Genomic DNA, 15,427 nt, shown 5'->3' with positions numbered 1-15,427 from the left:
GGCTGCAGTGAGCTAGGATGGAACTCTTGCATACCAGCTTTGTCAACAGAGTGAGACTCTTTCCAAAGAAAAACAAACAAAACAAAACAAAACAAAACACTAATACAGCACTATGGCATTGAAGAGAAGAGTGATATTAATGCCAACTAGATCTACTATTAGTTCTGATCCTTCTATCAACATCAACATAATCCACTTACAAGTCCATTCCAAAATCTAGGTGTCATTCCAGTTGAGACATTTCTTTGTCATAGTTAAGGTGATTTCATTTAAAACGATATGATTGACATATAGTTATTGCTATTTAAAATAGTACAGAGAGAGCTCTTTAGATACAAATTTTATGCCAAATTACATGATGCTATGAGCACAATGTTTTTCAATAAAACCAAAACAAAAACAGAGATTGCCAAACCAATGTGAAATTAACGTTTGTGTTGTACTTTCTGTACTTTGTATATTTATTTCTATACCTATCCCATAATCCAATGACACTATTTTTGCTTATGACATACTAGAAGCCAGACAAATCTGCTAAAAAAATTTTGTATAGTACGTAGAACAGAATCAGACATGAGAATTTAATAAAAATAATTTAATTCCGATAAAGGTTTTTTTAAATTTTGTGGCTGAAATATTAATAAAAAGGGACCAAAAAAGAACAATTTCCTTTTGGGGCAAAAATGTATCTTCTTAAAAGAATCTTATTGCTATACAAGCTATTACCTAACTGTTTATTTTGATATTACTGTTATTTTTGCCCATCACATTATTTTCCTCACTTATTTCCTCCAGGACCCTGTTTATTCAACAACTCCTAAACTGAGCTTGTTCAACCTACGGCCCGTGGGCTGCGTATGGCCCCACGACAGCTCTGAATGTGGCCCAATGCAAATTCACAAGCTTTCTGAAAACATTATGAGACTTTTTAAAAGATTATTTTAATTTTTATTTGAGCTTATCAGCTATTGTTAGTGTTAATGTATTTTATGTGTGGCCCAGGAGAATTTGTGTTTATCCAGTGTGTCTCAGAAAAGCTAAATGATCGGACACCCCTGCAAGAGTACATGCCTGGAAAAGAAATAAGAAGCAGACACAATAGTGGTAAGAAAGCATTACAAGAGACAAAAGGTAGGTCTGAGGCCACAGCTTACAAGCTGGCCTACACAGGAAGATGCAATAAAAACAGTTTCTCGGTTATCTCTTATCTTTGTGAAGCTACTCCTATTCATGCTTTCTTCCCACTTCTTTTCTTCTTCTCCTTCTCCTTCTTCTTCTTTTTCTCCTTTTTTAAAAATATCTACCTGGATCAGTCAACAGTGCCACCTAAATTTTATGGAATAGCTTGTGAGAAGAATTATATTCTTTTTCATTACCAGTAAGAGGGCTCTGCCTTCCACTTTGTTTTGTTGTTGTTGTTGTTACTTTATCTGTTCTCTACCTTTTCCTACCCCCTTTTTCCATTGCTATTGCATTCTCTCTGTATTTTTGGGATAGGGCAGGTAAACTGAGTTAAAACAACACAATTTGACAGGTAAGTCATTTACAAAGGTGCACCAATACCTTGTTCTGTTAAAATCCATATAAAATGAGGTTTCAAATTATATATTTTATTTATACAAACATAGCAATATACCATTAACATTGACAGACAAAGAGAAGAAAAATGTGAAGACTGCTTTATATTTTGTTTGCTCCTCTACACAGTTAATTGATGAACATAAATCCACCAGGGAATGTGCAGGATGTTTAATCTGCCATTCCTTTTGTTGGTCTCAGTTCCTTTATGGTGCAAGCAACCGAAAACATTGAATGGTATACTATAAGGCCTCAAAGGCAAATGAAATACTTCTTTTAGGGCTCATCTGAAGAATTAGTAATTTGTCCCAATTGTGGAGGATTTCTAAATATTTTTCTGTACTAAGATAAAATTAATGAGTGAGAAAATGTATACAGTCTTTACTTTTAATTTATGGGATATGTACTTTATAACATAATTTTTAATAATATGAAATAATTTAAACACATAGATAATATACAACATACACAGTGTATAAAGAGTAGTGAAAGGAACTACCCAGGTTATGAAGTAGAAGATCTCTAATATTATCAAAGCCCCAAGAATAGTTTTTCTCTATTCAATCACTTACCTTGATCCCCAGGGTAACCATCAATCTGATTTTGTTGTTTCCCATTGTCTTTTTAAAATAGGTTTATATACATATATGTATATCTCTTTAACAATTTCTTTAATTATAGGTGTTTTTACTTTTACAAAATTGGTATCTTATATATGGCTTTCACACCTGCCTTTTTTACTCAATATTGGGTGTCTGAGATTCCTCCAGGTTTTTAATCAGTTTTCCTGAGATAAATATTTTGAAGTTGTTTTCAGCTTTTCACTATTGTAAACAATGCTGCACTGGATATTCTTATTGATGTTTCCTGATAGACATATGCAAAAGTTTCTTTAGGCAAGGGATTATTGGTCCATAAGGTATGCACCTGTGTAACTTTATTCCAAAATGTCAAAATGCTTTTAAAAGAATTTTTATTATACTCTCGCCATCTTTTCACGACAGTTCTACTTCCTCCATTCCTCACCAATAGTTGGTATTGTCCATTATTTTATTTTACTTTTAAATTTTATTTTATATTATACTTTTGTCCATGTAATGAGTGCAAAGTAATATTTCATTATGTGTTTAACTCAAAAGTACAACTGCCGGATTGCAGGATGTACTAAACAGTTTTCCAAGTCTTCCTTTACCACCCTCTGCTCCTGTATCTAATTTCCACTCTACAATGAGGGTAAAATTATATCCCATTGTGGTTTTAATTTGCATCTTCATGATTACCAGTGAGGATCTTTTCATGTATTATTTAGCTATTCATGTTTCCTTTCATGTATAATAACTGCTCTTGTTTTTGCCTATATTTATAGAAGTTTTTTTGTGTTCTGAATAATCTTTTTTAGGTCACATGTGTGGCACATATTTTATCTTAGTTTTTGTCTTCTCTTTTTATTTGCAATGTATTGTCTTACGATAAGCAAAAGTTTATAATTTTAATGCATAGAGCTTTTAATATAATTATTTTCACATTTTCTGATGTGCTTAAGAAATCCTCAATGCTGTGGTCATGAAGTGATTGTCATTTTTTTTCCTAAAAGTTTTAAGGAGTTGTTTTTCACATTTCATTGTTTGTTTGGAGCATGTGTGTGTATGTGTGTGCAGATGTGTGCTTGGAGGCAGGAATCCAACTTCACTTTTTCCAACATGAGTCCCAGTATCCCTTGTCAAATATGCCCCATTAATGTGCAATGACAACTCTGTCGTATATGAGTTGCCGTATGTGTTTGGGTGTGTCTGGGTTCCCAAATCAATTCCATTTGTCTTTTTCTTCCATCTCCATAATAATGTGCTGTTTTCATTATTACAACTTTATTATAGGTCTTAATATCCAGAATGGGCAAGTCACACTACTTGTTCATTAGGAAATCTTAACTATTTTTCTTTTCTCTTCCATATGAATATTGGAATGAGCTCACTAATTTCCATGCCAACATTGTGACTGGAATTGCATTGAGACTAAAGATCAATTTGGGAAGAAATGCCATCCTTATAATAATATATCAATAAATCCTTAATATTATTGCTATAGTCTGAATGTTTATTCATATGTTGAAATCCTAACCCCCAAGGTGATAGTATTAAGTGTTGGGGTCTTTGGGAGGTGATTATATTATATTATCTTTCCATCATGTGAAGACACAGCTAAAAAGCACCGTCAATGAGGGAGCAGGCCCTTAGCAGATACCACAGCCACTTTGATCTTGAACTTCCCAGCCTCCAGAATTATAAGAAATAAATGTCTATTGTTTACTAATTATCTAATCTAAGGCATTTTGTTACAGCAGCCTGAACAAATTAAGATAATGGTCAAGTGTCTGGTCAATGTTAACATAAAAATATGTTTTAAAATTAAAATATTTCCTATTGCTGGTGTAGAGGAATACTATTCAGTTGTCCTATAAAGTAAACCTGCTAAACTCTTTTTAATTATAATAATTTTCTTCCTTTTTTCTATGTAAAATAATTATATCACATGCAAAACAATTAAGGTTTTATTATATCTCCTCGAATTATTTAGAGATTTAACTTTTTTTTGTTTTACTACATAGGCTATGACCTCCAGAAAATATTTAAAGAAATATTAATAATGTGTGATAGTAGATATGCATGTTATAATGTATATGTCAGGTTAAAGATGTTCCTTCCATTCTCATGCTGTTAACAGATGTTTTATGAATGGATATTAAATTTTGTCAGAAATTCCGATACTTTTATTAAGACAATCGTATGTTTTATTTCTTTAATTTGGTGAATTACAATAGTAGATTTTTTAAATATTAAACTTGCATTCCTAAAATAAGCTGGACTAATATAATGAATTATAATTTTAGCTATCATGTGATGTATTTTGCAAATATTTTATTATTTTCACATCCATTTTTAAAAGTAAATTTGGCATGTAATGTTCCTTTCAACTATCAATTCTGATTTTGATTTGTAATATACAAATCTCACAAAATGAGATAGCAAGCGTTCCTTCTCGATCTACTCTCTAGGAGAGGTTGGATATTATTAGAATTTTTAAAAGACAAACTTTTCTTAAACTAAAAATTGTCTGTACTTGATGTTCCCATTATGGGAGAACTATGAACTGCTGATTTAATGATTTTAATTTAAGAATTTTTAAAAATGTATTCTTTGAATCACAGCTCTTTCATTGCACTCCGTGCTACCTTACATTAATTTTCTAATTTCTAGGTTTCTGGTTTCATCATCTGCCACAGTACTTTTTCTTGAGATTTTTTTTTCTTGGGAATTTCTCTTACGATTCTGTCACCTCAGGATAGTAGTGCTTCAAAGTAGTTATGTTATAATGTATTCAGCATATAAGCGTTTTTCAGAATATCTACTAACAAATTACTCAAAATGGAAATGCACTATAACACCTTAGACATGATTTCTTTGTAGATATTGATTGCTACTCCCACAATATCCAAGGGGGAAAACTCTGGAGAAGTAGTTAAGAATTATGACCTAAGCTGTTTCTTCCACAGACTTTCATAATAGAATAGATACTTGTTCAAAATTGATTGAGGTGATACCATTTGGCACATTATCTCACCAATTAGAGATTAGATTATTCAAATCTCCTACACTCTGGTTGTTGACTGGATTCAAGGGAATATGAGCACATCTTTATAGAAACCTAGAAAATACAAGTATATCAATAAAAAAATGCATACTAAAAGACGATAACAAAGTTTTTGGATACACATGATTGTAGAAATACTGGTCTCTAGAAAATATTATTTCTTCATAAACAGTAGCAACATTTCAAATAGTTAATCATAAGTTTAAAAATAACTCTTAAATTGTAGTCTTCCTAAGATTACTTTTAAATTCTGATGCCTTTTAAAATTTTATTTTAAATTTATCAAGTTTAATGTACATGCTTCTCTTGTTTAAGAAAATGATTTCAGGAGATCATACAAGTTCATACTTCTACGATTATGTAATCTTTAAATTGTTTTAAATCAGCCTTCTTTGACACAGTCTTACAGATACAAATGGTTTAGTCAAAGGGTTCTATTTATTAATAATTTCAAATCATTTAGAATGTTAAAATAAATAGATGTTATTGAGAATGTCAACAGTTTATTATACATTCTTTCCCCACACTAAATGTTTCAGGATTTATGGTGAACCACTCTGCTATAATTAGGTAGTTTGCTGTATTACATGAGAAATTCTATTAAAGAATTAACTGCAATATAATCTAAGTTTACTAATTTCAGAGAAATTTGCAAAAATAGAAGGGTATAACCTAAAATCACAAGGTATTCATTTGACAGAGAGTTTTACCGTGCTTTAATTTTTAAAATAAGGGTTTCCATGGGCCAGTAGTTTTGGCCGGCAGCATAATGAACTGTCATGCCTGAGACTTGAATTTGGAAGTAACTTTGGCATTAATGTTCCATTGGCCAATGGGGATTAGAAATGGGAGAATTTTGGCTTTAGTGGACAAAAGTCTGTTTATGTCAATGTTCAACACCTGCTACTGTATGAGCCACAGAGCAACAGTGATGTCAGAATTGGAGGAAGCCAGACATGTAGTATTCCTAACACCAGGTTGAATGCCAAGAGTATACTGTAAATGAATGGGGAAAGAAAACATCTAAAGAAAGATGAACTAGAAGTACACATGGAAAAAATCAGCACATTTATTAATGCCCATTAACATTTTCTTATGTGTATTTACAATAACATATGCAGATACTCATACTATACCGGGTGATACTTCTAATATAGTATTAAAAAGTCAAACATTTCATTAGGTTGTTATTTGAATTGGTATCCAATGTAGTAAAATTCTGCGAATCATGTACTATATATGTGTGTGATAAATTTAAAGATTATATAGGATGAAATTACCTTTTAATCCCATAATTTTGCTTTGAAATATTAAGATTAAAAAACATGATAAACTGTAATAAACATAGCAGCAAGGAATTACATGGTTGAGAGGGAAAGGCAGCATCCCATAGCCTTCCCTTGCAACACAGCCACTAATGGCATGCCAATGAAACAATGGTTTCTTGTTCAACTACTTCTTACCTTCTAAAATAACATACTAACTACAAATTTTATATTAAATGTCTACTATTATGCTTAATCATCACAAAAAACTCTTGATATAACTACTATGGTTGCCACTTTACAGATAAGGAAATTGAAGGCTAGATAATGCAATCAAGATGTTAAACATTCTAGATTAATAAGTCAGTTTTCTACTATTCTACACTGAATCTCAGATTTCCACTGTACTGTGCTGCTATTTAGAAAAAGCAGCTAGTTTCCCAATCTGAGATGCTTTCCAAAAGCAATAAAAATGATGAGTGTTAGAAATCACTGTATCCGGGTAAAATAAAAGTTAGACAGTAAGAGGTAGGTGGAAATAAATCTTTATGCTCATGAGAAAATGATGCTCAGGGAAATTAATGTAGCGATGTAAAAAATACAATAGGATGAATTTCACAGTTTGGGAACCATCTGAACAAAGAAGAAGAAAACGAAGTCTTTATACATTCTATTTAAAAATCGGCTCAGAAATGGATTATCTGCCAGAGAACGTAATAGTCTCTCCTCTTCTGATCAAGGAAAATATGGTACATATCCGTCTACTCTACAAGTAATAGAAGGCATGCTGAGGGGCTCAGTGCCCTCTACTTAAGTCCCAGGCAAAAAGCTGATACTCAACAAATAGTTTAATTGATTTGATATTTATATCAATTTATGTTCCACATGACAGTAAGTAAGATAAGCTTGATTTAAAAACCAGAGCACACAGAAATATAACAAACTGTCAACACATCTACTATTACCTGTGCCAGAAAAAAAATCCAGTATAACTCTACATCTTTCACTCTTGCACACATTAATGCAGGAGATAATTTCATCTCTGGTTAACAGTGAGTGCATATTTGGATTTCAAGAGAGAAGAACACAACAGGGTATCTAAAAGCAGACTCACGGAATGGACAAATTAATCCAATCAGTAAGACAATACAAGTCTTCAAACTTGGGCGGTCAATACACAGAAACTTTTGATAAAAAGAGTCATTACTTCTATTTTTTTTTCAAGTAAGTGAATGGATAACTGAATAAATAATTGGGAGAAAGTGTTTCCATTTTGTTAAGATTGTAATAGAAATGACTAGCCTTTATCACACTTCAAAATAAGCATATTTACTGAGAATTAAATACTTAAACACTAACAAAGATTCCCTTTTCTTGTCATTAACACAAAGATTATTAATCTCTTTTGGTAATCTTAAAAATTAAGCTTTTTAAAAGACAAACAGTAGTCTTACCCTTTTTAACACATCCTGAAAATTCAACTACAGAAGTCTAGCACTTAGTAAACGGTAACCACAACAAATGTTCAGGAAATATTTTTTACTAAGCAAATATACCTTTAAGACTATATTGAAAATCTAATTTTAAGATGTTATATACTTATTTTAGTTTATTTTCTAATACAGCAAACTGAATCTTGAGTACTTCTGCAAGACTGACTAAAATGTAATGGTAATTTTATATAATGGGGAAGATATATTTTAAAAATAAATTTTAGATGTCATCTCTCTGTGACAATGCAAACAGGTTAAGATTATGCCAGAACAATAATGATTATGTCAGAACAATATTTAAAACTAGTAAGAACATACATGCTATTTTTCAGTTGTTAACCCAGACTACCTTCCTTCCTGGGCAGACTCATTTCAGCACCAAACATTGAAATCATCTTAATTAAATCAACTTGTCTTTATATGGCAAGTTACAAAAATCATGAGACAACTAACTTTTAACCCACCCAAACTTATGAAATACACTGAAATCAATCTGTAGAGATGGCTGGCCTTTGGAAGTAATGATACTATGAAAACAAAAATGAAAATTATAAGTTCTAAAACAATAGAGATAAAATGTGTTTTGAAGCATGTTACACATTTTGGTATTTGAATAAGCTATTTAGTGGTTCATCTCTATTGTGAACATGAAGAAAGAAAAAAGAGGTTTCTTGCTAGACCAGAAATAAGCTGCATTGACAATGGTATATTTCTGATATACATTATTCCTATTAGGCCAGGACCTAGTCTACTGAACCTAATGAATTATCCATGATACCAGGAGAGCGGACTTTCAGCAAAAGTTTGGCAGTGGGTAGTGGGTGGGTGGAGATGGGAGTTTTGGGAAGAGGAGGATGGAGAGTAAAATGATTCTAGATTTTGGATTCAGCAAAGGAGGGCTTAACCTCTGGTTTAAGCATATAAGCTAGATGATCTTATACATATTAATACATTCTAACCCTTGTTAGTCCAAGCTGTGCCATTTTGTAAGTCCTCAGCCATTTTGCAGGCCCTGGTCAGAGTGAAACATTCCACATGGGTTTGGGCTGTGAGACACATCCTGCCCAGCCACCTGACTTCCTTATCATATCCTGCTGGGCAAACGTCCAAGGAACATCCTATCACAGTCCGCTGGAAAAAGGGCCAAACTGCCTGATCATAAGAACATCTTATCAATATCCTCCCGGCAGCAAGCCAAACCGCCCAGACTACTCCCACTCAGACCTATAATTATCCCAGCCTGTAGGCCGCAGAGGGCTCTGACATTTACCTGGTCCCCACCTCCGCAGGTTGTGCTTGCAATAAACCTGTGTTGCTGTAGAGCCGCCAACTCTCTCTCTGTCTTTCTTTAACCTTCACCTTCTCTTCAAAACTTAACCCTCAGTTTCAACATTGTAATTGTCCACCCTCAGTTTCAACATTGTAATATGTTGAACAGTAACATTTTATAGAGTTTCTTCGAGCATTTAGAGTTTTTTAGAACATAGGTAAAGTCCTCAGTATAGTCTCTAGTACCTCCAGACATTTACATATGTAACTTCCCTTCTTCTCTTTCTTTCCTAAATGATTTGTCCCAAGTACTGAGAATATTATAAAAACTGCATCAGAAAATATACATGAACTTAGCTTCATTTTATGGTTGGAATTATAAAGCTCCTATTTGACATCTTTCTTTTTAATCCAAAACAACTCATGATATTTTAATGTATAATTCTAGACACTGGATTCAAATTTTTATATATTTTCTTGTGGGTATATATCCAAAGAAAATTATATCTTTATCTCAAAGAAATATTCACATACCTATCTTCATTGCATAGTTTTTCATGATAGTCAAGATATGAAAACAACCCAAATGTCCATCAGTAGATGAATGGATAAAGAATATGTGGTATCTATAAAATGAACTCTCATTCAGCCATCGAAATAAAGGAATCTTGCCATTTGTAACAATATGGATGAACCTGGAGGATACTATGCTAATATCAAATTAGCCAGAAACAGAAAGACAAGTACTGCATCATCTCAATTATGTGAAATTAAAAAAAAAAAAAATCAAACCAACAGAATCAGAATGTAGCATGGTGGTTGCCAGGAGGTTGGGGTATATGGTGGTGGAAGAAATGGAGAGGTACTGATGAAAAGGTACAAACATTCAGTCATAAGATGAATAAATACCAGGAATCTAATGTACAAATTCGTGACTATGGTTAATAATATTTTATTATTTACTTGAAATTTGGTAAAAGAACAGTGTCCTTACCACACACACACACACACACACACAGAGTAACTATGGGTAGTGATGGATGTGTAAATTTAGTTGATTGTGGTAATTATACAGTGTCTACATATATGAAATCATTATGTTGCATACCCTAAATATATGCAATTTTGTCAACTATACTTCAATAAAGCTGGAGGAAAAATACAACAGGTTGAATGCAGAAACACATATGAGACTCTAGCAGTGTTTTATTAAGCCAGACATTAAAGAGATTTGAAAAATATAAAACAATGCCATTCTTCTCTCTAAATGTTTTTTCTTTGAAAAATATTTTTTCATAAAATGTTGTATTCTTAACATGTAATGAAATTTTTATTTTTTAATAAATTAATATCTTTTTAAAATCTATCAGTTTTAATCCCATATAAATTAAATATGGACATATATAACTTTCAAAAACACAAGCAGTTTGAAGATCTCAATAGTATGTAAGAATGTAAAGGAGTCCTGAGGCCAAAACGTTGAGAACCACTGCTCCAGTTCATGTTTCCTGTAGACAATAATGGGAGGTTTCTAAGAATACACTGAATGACACACGTTTTCCTGTTCTGCTTATGGACATGCCAATTAATGAAGGTTGGCAGAGCAAGCTGTCAGGAACAAGTCTGAAAACTAGCTAAGTAGGAAACATTTCAGAGAATTTAAAGTTTTCCAGTAATACTAGAGATGTTGAACCTTTTTTGAGTCTAGGTCACAAGATGTCATTGTGTGAATGTGAGTGCCTAGATTCATACTACCTACTATGTACAAGTGATACTAATCTAGTTCATGAAAGCACAAATAGAAGGCTAATATATTCCCAGATTTAGAAAGAAACAAATGTATTAGAACTCTCACCATTTCAACAAGTACCTATTGAATATCTATTGCATGTAAGGAAATATAAAATATTCTGTATGGGAGAATCTGGCAAAACCATCTTAACTTCTTTGGCAATGGTCAACTCTTACCTACACTGTGCCAAGTACATTTTTCTGGACTTTGCCATGGGATACTTATTCTCACAATCATATTCAGTTATATTTTTTTTTCACAAAAATAACCACTGACACTCTGGGAGGCCGAGGCAGGTGGATTGACTGAACTCCGGAGTTCGAGAACAGCCTGGGCAACATGGCGAAACCCCATCTCTACTAAAATACACACACACAAAAATTAGCAAGGTGTGGTGGTGGGCACCAGTAGTCCCAGCTACTTGGGAGGCTGAGGCAGGAGAATTGCTTGAACCTGGGTGGTGGAAGTTGCAGCGAGCCGAGATCAAGCCACTGTACTCCAGCCTGGGTGATTGAGCGAGACTCCATCTCCAAAATAAATAAATAAATAAATAACCACGGAATATCTACTCTCCAAAAATAAACAAATAAAAATAACCACTGAATATCTACTATTGGAAGCCATTGTGTAGCTGTAGTGGTTGAGTTATTAAATAAAAACAGATATATTGTCCTGATATCTGGTTAAATAAGACAGGTTTCACAACTTATAAAGCAAAAATTGAAGGTACCAAGAAATGCAAATCAGCAATCAAAATTAGAAATTTTACCAAACTCTTCTGTAAATAATAGAATAAGCAGAAAAAGAAAAACAAGAAAATAGATGAGTTGACCAATTTGACATATACAGAAAAGTATACCCAATAACTTTATAAGTGCACGTGAAATGTTTACAAAAATTGCCTATATGCTAGGCCATAAAGTAAGTCTCAATACACTTCAAGAGACCAAAACCACACAGTATATATGCCATGAACTCAATGGAATTAAGTTAGAAATAAATAACAAAAGAGTAGAAAATCTTACCTTCTTGGAAATTAAACAATGCCTTCTAAATAACCAATAAGTCTATGGTGAAATAGAATAATAAAAAATCTTTTCTTTTTTTTTTTTTTAAACGGAGTCTTGCTCTGTCACCCAGGCTAGAGTGCAATGGCACAATCTCGGCTCACTACAACCTCCGCCTCCTGGGTTCAAGTGATTCTCCCACCTCAGCCTCCCAAGCAGCTAAGATTACAGGCACCCGCCATCATGGCTGGCTAAATTTTTTTGTATTTTTGTAGAGATGGAGTTTTACCATGTTGGCCAGGCTAGTCTTGAACTCCTGACCTCAGGTGATCTGCCCACCTCAGCCTTGCAAAGTGCTGGGCATTACAGGCTTGAGCCACCACGCCCAGCCTAAAATATCTCAAAATGAATGATAATGGAAACATACATAACAGCACTTGCGGGAATCAGCTAAAGCAGCGCTTACAGAAATGTATTGCCTTAAGCAAATGTATTTTTTAAAATGCAAGAAAAAGATAAACAATCTAGATTCATTTTAAATAAATTAGAAAAAGGCAATGATATAAAAACGCAAATGAAATTTTTAAAAAAGGAAATAAAAATAATAGCAAAAATGAATAAAAATGAAGACAAGTGTACAGAAGAAAAACTCATCAAAGGGAAATATTGGCTATATATTTGATCAGCTCCAATAATACTATTCATGAAAAGAAAAAGAAGGAGGTAGAAGGCACAAATTAGCCAGCTTAAGAAGAAAAAGTGAGGCATCGTAACAGATCTTACAGATATTAAACAGATAAGATTATATTTTGACAGGAATTATTGCAATGTATTTAAAAACTTTGTAAAGTAGAAAAATGTCCTTAAAAATCTAAGTTACCAAAACTGTCACAAAAGAAAAGAAAATCTAAATAGTCAATATCTACTTAAAAATATAATTATATTATTATATCCTTCCCAGAAAAAAAAAAAACCTTCCAAACCCAGTTATCCTCTAGATTAATTTTTTACATATTTTAAAAAGAAATCGGTTATAACAGACACACGCAAGAATCAATAAAATGGAATTGTCCAAAACTTTTTACAAGGCCAAGAAAACTTTGCCATCAAAACATATCAAAAATATTAAAAGAAAGAAAAATTATCATCAAATATCCTTTATAAATATACTTGTAACACTTACAAATAAAATATTTATAAATTGTATTTATATAAAAAGACAAGTGCATTATGACCTAGCAGGATTTGTTTTAGTAATGCAAGGTTGATTTAACATTCAAAAATCAAACATTCTGGCTTACCACTTTAAAAAAGAAAGATGATTTCCCTAAGTTCGGAAAACAGCATTAAAACTAACAAACAATTAGAAAATTAAAATTTTAAGAAAAAATATTATTTATGATAGCATTAAAATATCAAATACACTTGTTGAAGGATATGCAAGAAAAAAGAAAAACACAAACTATTATTGAGAGAAAGTTTAAAAGACTTCAGCAATTTGGAGGGATATATCATGTTCATGAGCTGGAAAGCTCAATGTTGTAAAGATGCCAATTGTTCCCCAGATTTGACTTGCACTATGATGCCAAACAGACAAGTAGAACAAAGCAACAGAATATAGAGTACAAAAAGATTAAAACATATGTAATAATATTTCAGATTAATCACAGAACTAAATTATGAAGGTAAACAATAAAGATAACAAAGGAGAACATCTTTACTATCTTGGTTAGACAAAAGTGAAACCACTAACCGGAAGACAAAACTGACAAACTGGATTTCACTGAAATTAAAAAGCTGTAATCATTAAAGATATCATAAAAGTTTGAAAATGTGATCAATAGAGTTCAAGATATTTTTATTAAATATATGTAATGAAAGACATTCATCCAGATGATATAAACATCTCCAGAAAAATTATGAGAAAACTCAATTTTTGAGTTCATTGTAGATTCTGGATATTAGCCCTTTGTCAGATGAGTAGGTTGCGAAAATTTTCTCCAATTTTCTAGGTTGCCTGTTCACTCTGATGGTAGTTTCTTTTGCTGTGCAGAAGCTCTTGAGTTTAATTAGATCCCATTTGTCAATTTTGGCTTTTGTTGCCAAAATTTGGTGTTTTAGACATGAAGTCCTTGCCCATGCCTATGTCCTGAATGGTAACACCTAGGTTTTCTTCTAGGGTTTTTATGGCTTTAGGTCTAACGTTTAAGTCTTTAATCCATCTTGAATTAATTTTTGTATAAGGTGTAAGGAAGGGATCCAGTTTCAGCTTTCTACATATGGCTAGCCAGTTTTCCCAGCACCATTTATTAAATAGGGAATCCTTTCCCCATTGCTTGTTTTTCTCAGGTTTGTCAAAGATCAGATAGTTGTAGCTATGCAGCGTTATTTCTGAGGGCTCTGTTCTGTTCCATTGATCTATATCTCTCAAACAAATTTACAAGAAAAAAAACAAACAACCCCATCAAAAAGTGGGTGAAGGACATGAACAGACACTTCTCAAAAGAAGACATTTATGCAGCCAAAAAACGCATGAAAAAATGCTCACCATCACTGGCCATCAGAGAAACGCAAATCAAAACCACAATGAGATACCATCTCACACCAGTTAGAATGGCAATCATTGAAAAGTCAGGAAACAACAGGTGCTGGAGAGGATGTGGAGAAATAGGAACACTTTTACACTGTTGGTGGGACTGTAAGCTAGTTCAACCACTGTGAAAGTCAGTGTGGCGATTCCTCAGGGATCTAGAACTAGAAATAAATACCATTTGACCCAGCCATCCCATTACAGGGTATATACCCAAAGGCCATAAATCATGCTGCCATAAAGACACATGCACACATATGTTTATTGCGGCACTATTCACAATAGCAAAGACTTGGAACCAATCCAAATGTCCAACAATGACAGACTGGATTAAGAAAACGTGGCACATATACACCATGGAATACTATGCAGCCATAAAAAATGATGAGTTCATGTCCTTTGTAGGGACATGGATGAAATTGGAAAATCATCATTCTCCGTAAACTATCGCAAGGACAAAAAACCAAATACCACATGTTCTCACTCATAGGTGGGAATTGAACAATGAGAACACATGGACACAGGAAGGGGAACTTCACACTCTGGGGACTGTTGTGGGGTGGGGGGAGGGGGGAGGGACAGCTTTAGGAGATATACCTAATGCTAAACGACGAGTTAATGGGTGCAGCACAACAGCATGGCACATGTATACATATGTAACTAACCTGCACATTGTGCACATGCACCCTAAAATTTAAAGTATAATAATAATAAAAAAGGGGGAACAACCCAATGTCCATCAAAAAAAAAAAAAAAAACTCAAACTAAAACTAACAATACCAACT

General features: G+C 33.0%; 1 protein-coding gene across 14 annotated transcripts in view; it reads right to left on the bottom strand.

Moving 5' to 3' along the window:
- The window catches only part of NAALADL2 (N-acetylated alpha-linked acidic dipeptidase like 2), a 1,370,084-nt gene that overhangs the window by 572,459 nt on the left and 782,198 nt on the right, over nt 1-15,427 (bottom strand). The gene's annotated exons all lie outside the window — the stretch shown is intronic.

Source organism: Pongo abelii, chromosome 2, assembly GCF_028885655.2.
Source record: "Pongo abelii isolate AG06213 chromosome 2, NHGRI_mPonAbe1-v2.0_pri, whole genome shotgun sequence".
Classification (NCBI taxonomy): domain Eukaryota; kingdom Metazoa; phylum Chordata; class Mammalia; order Primates; family Hominidae; genus Pongo; species Pongo abelii.
This window is presented reverse-complemented; position numbering and strand designations above follow the sequence as displayed.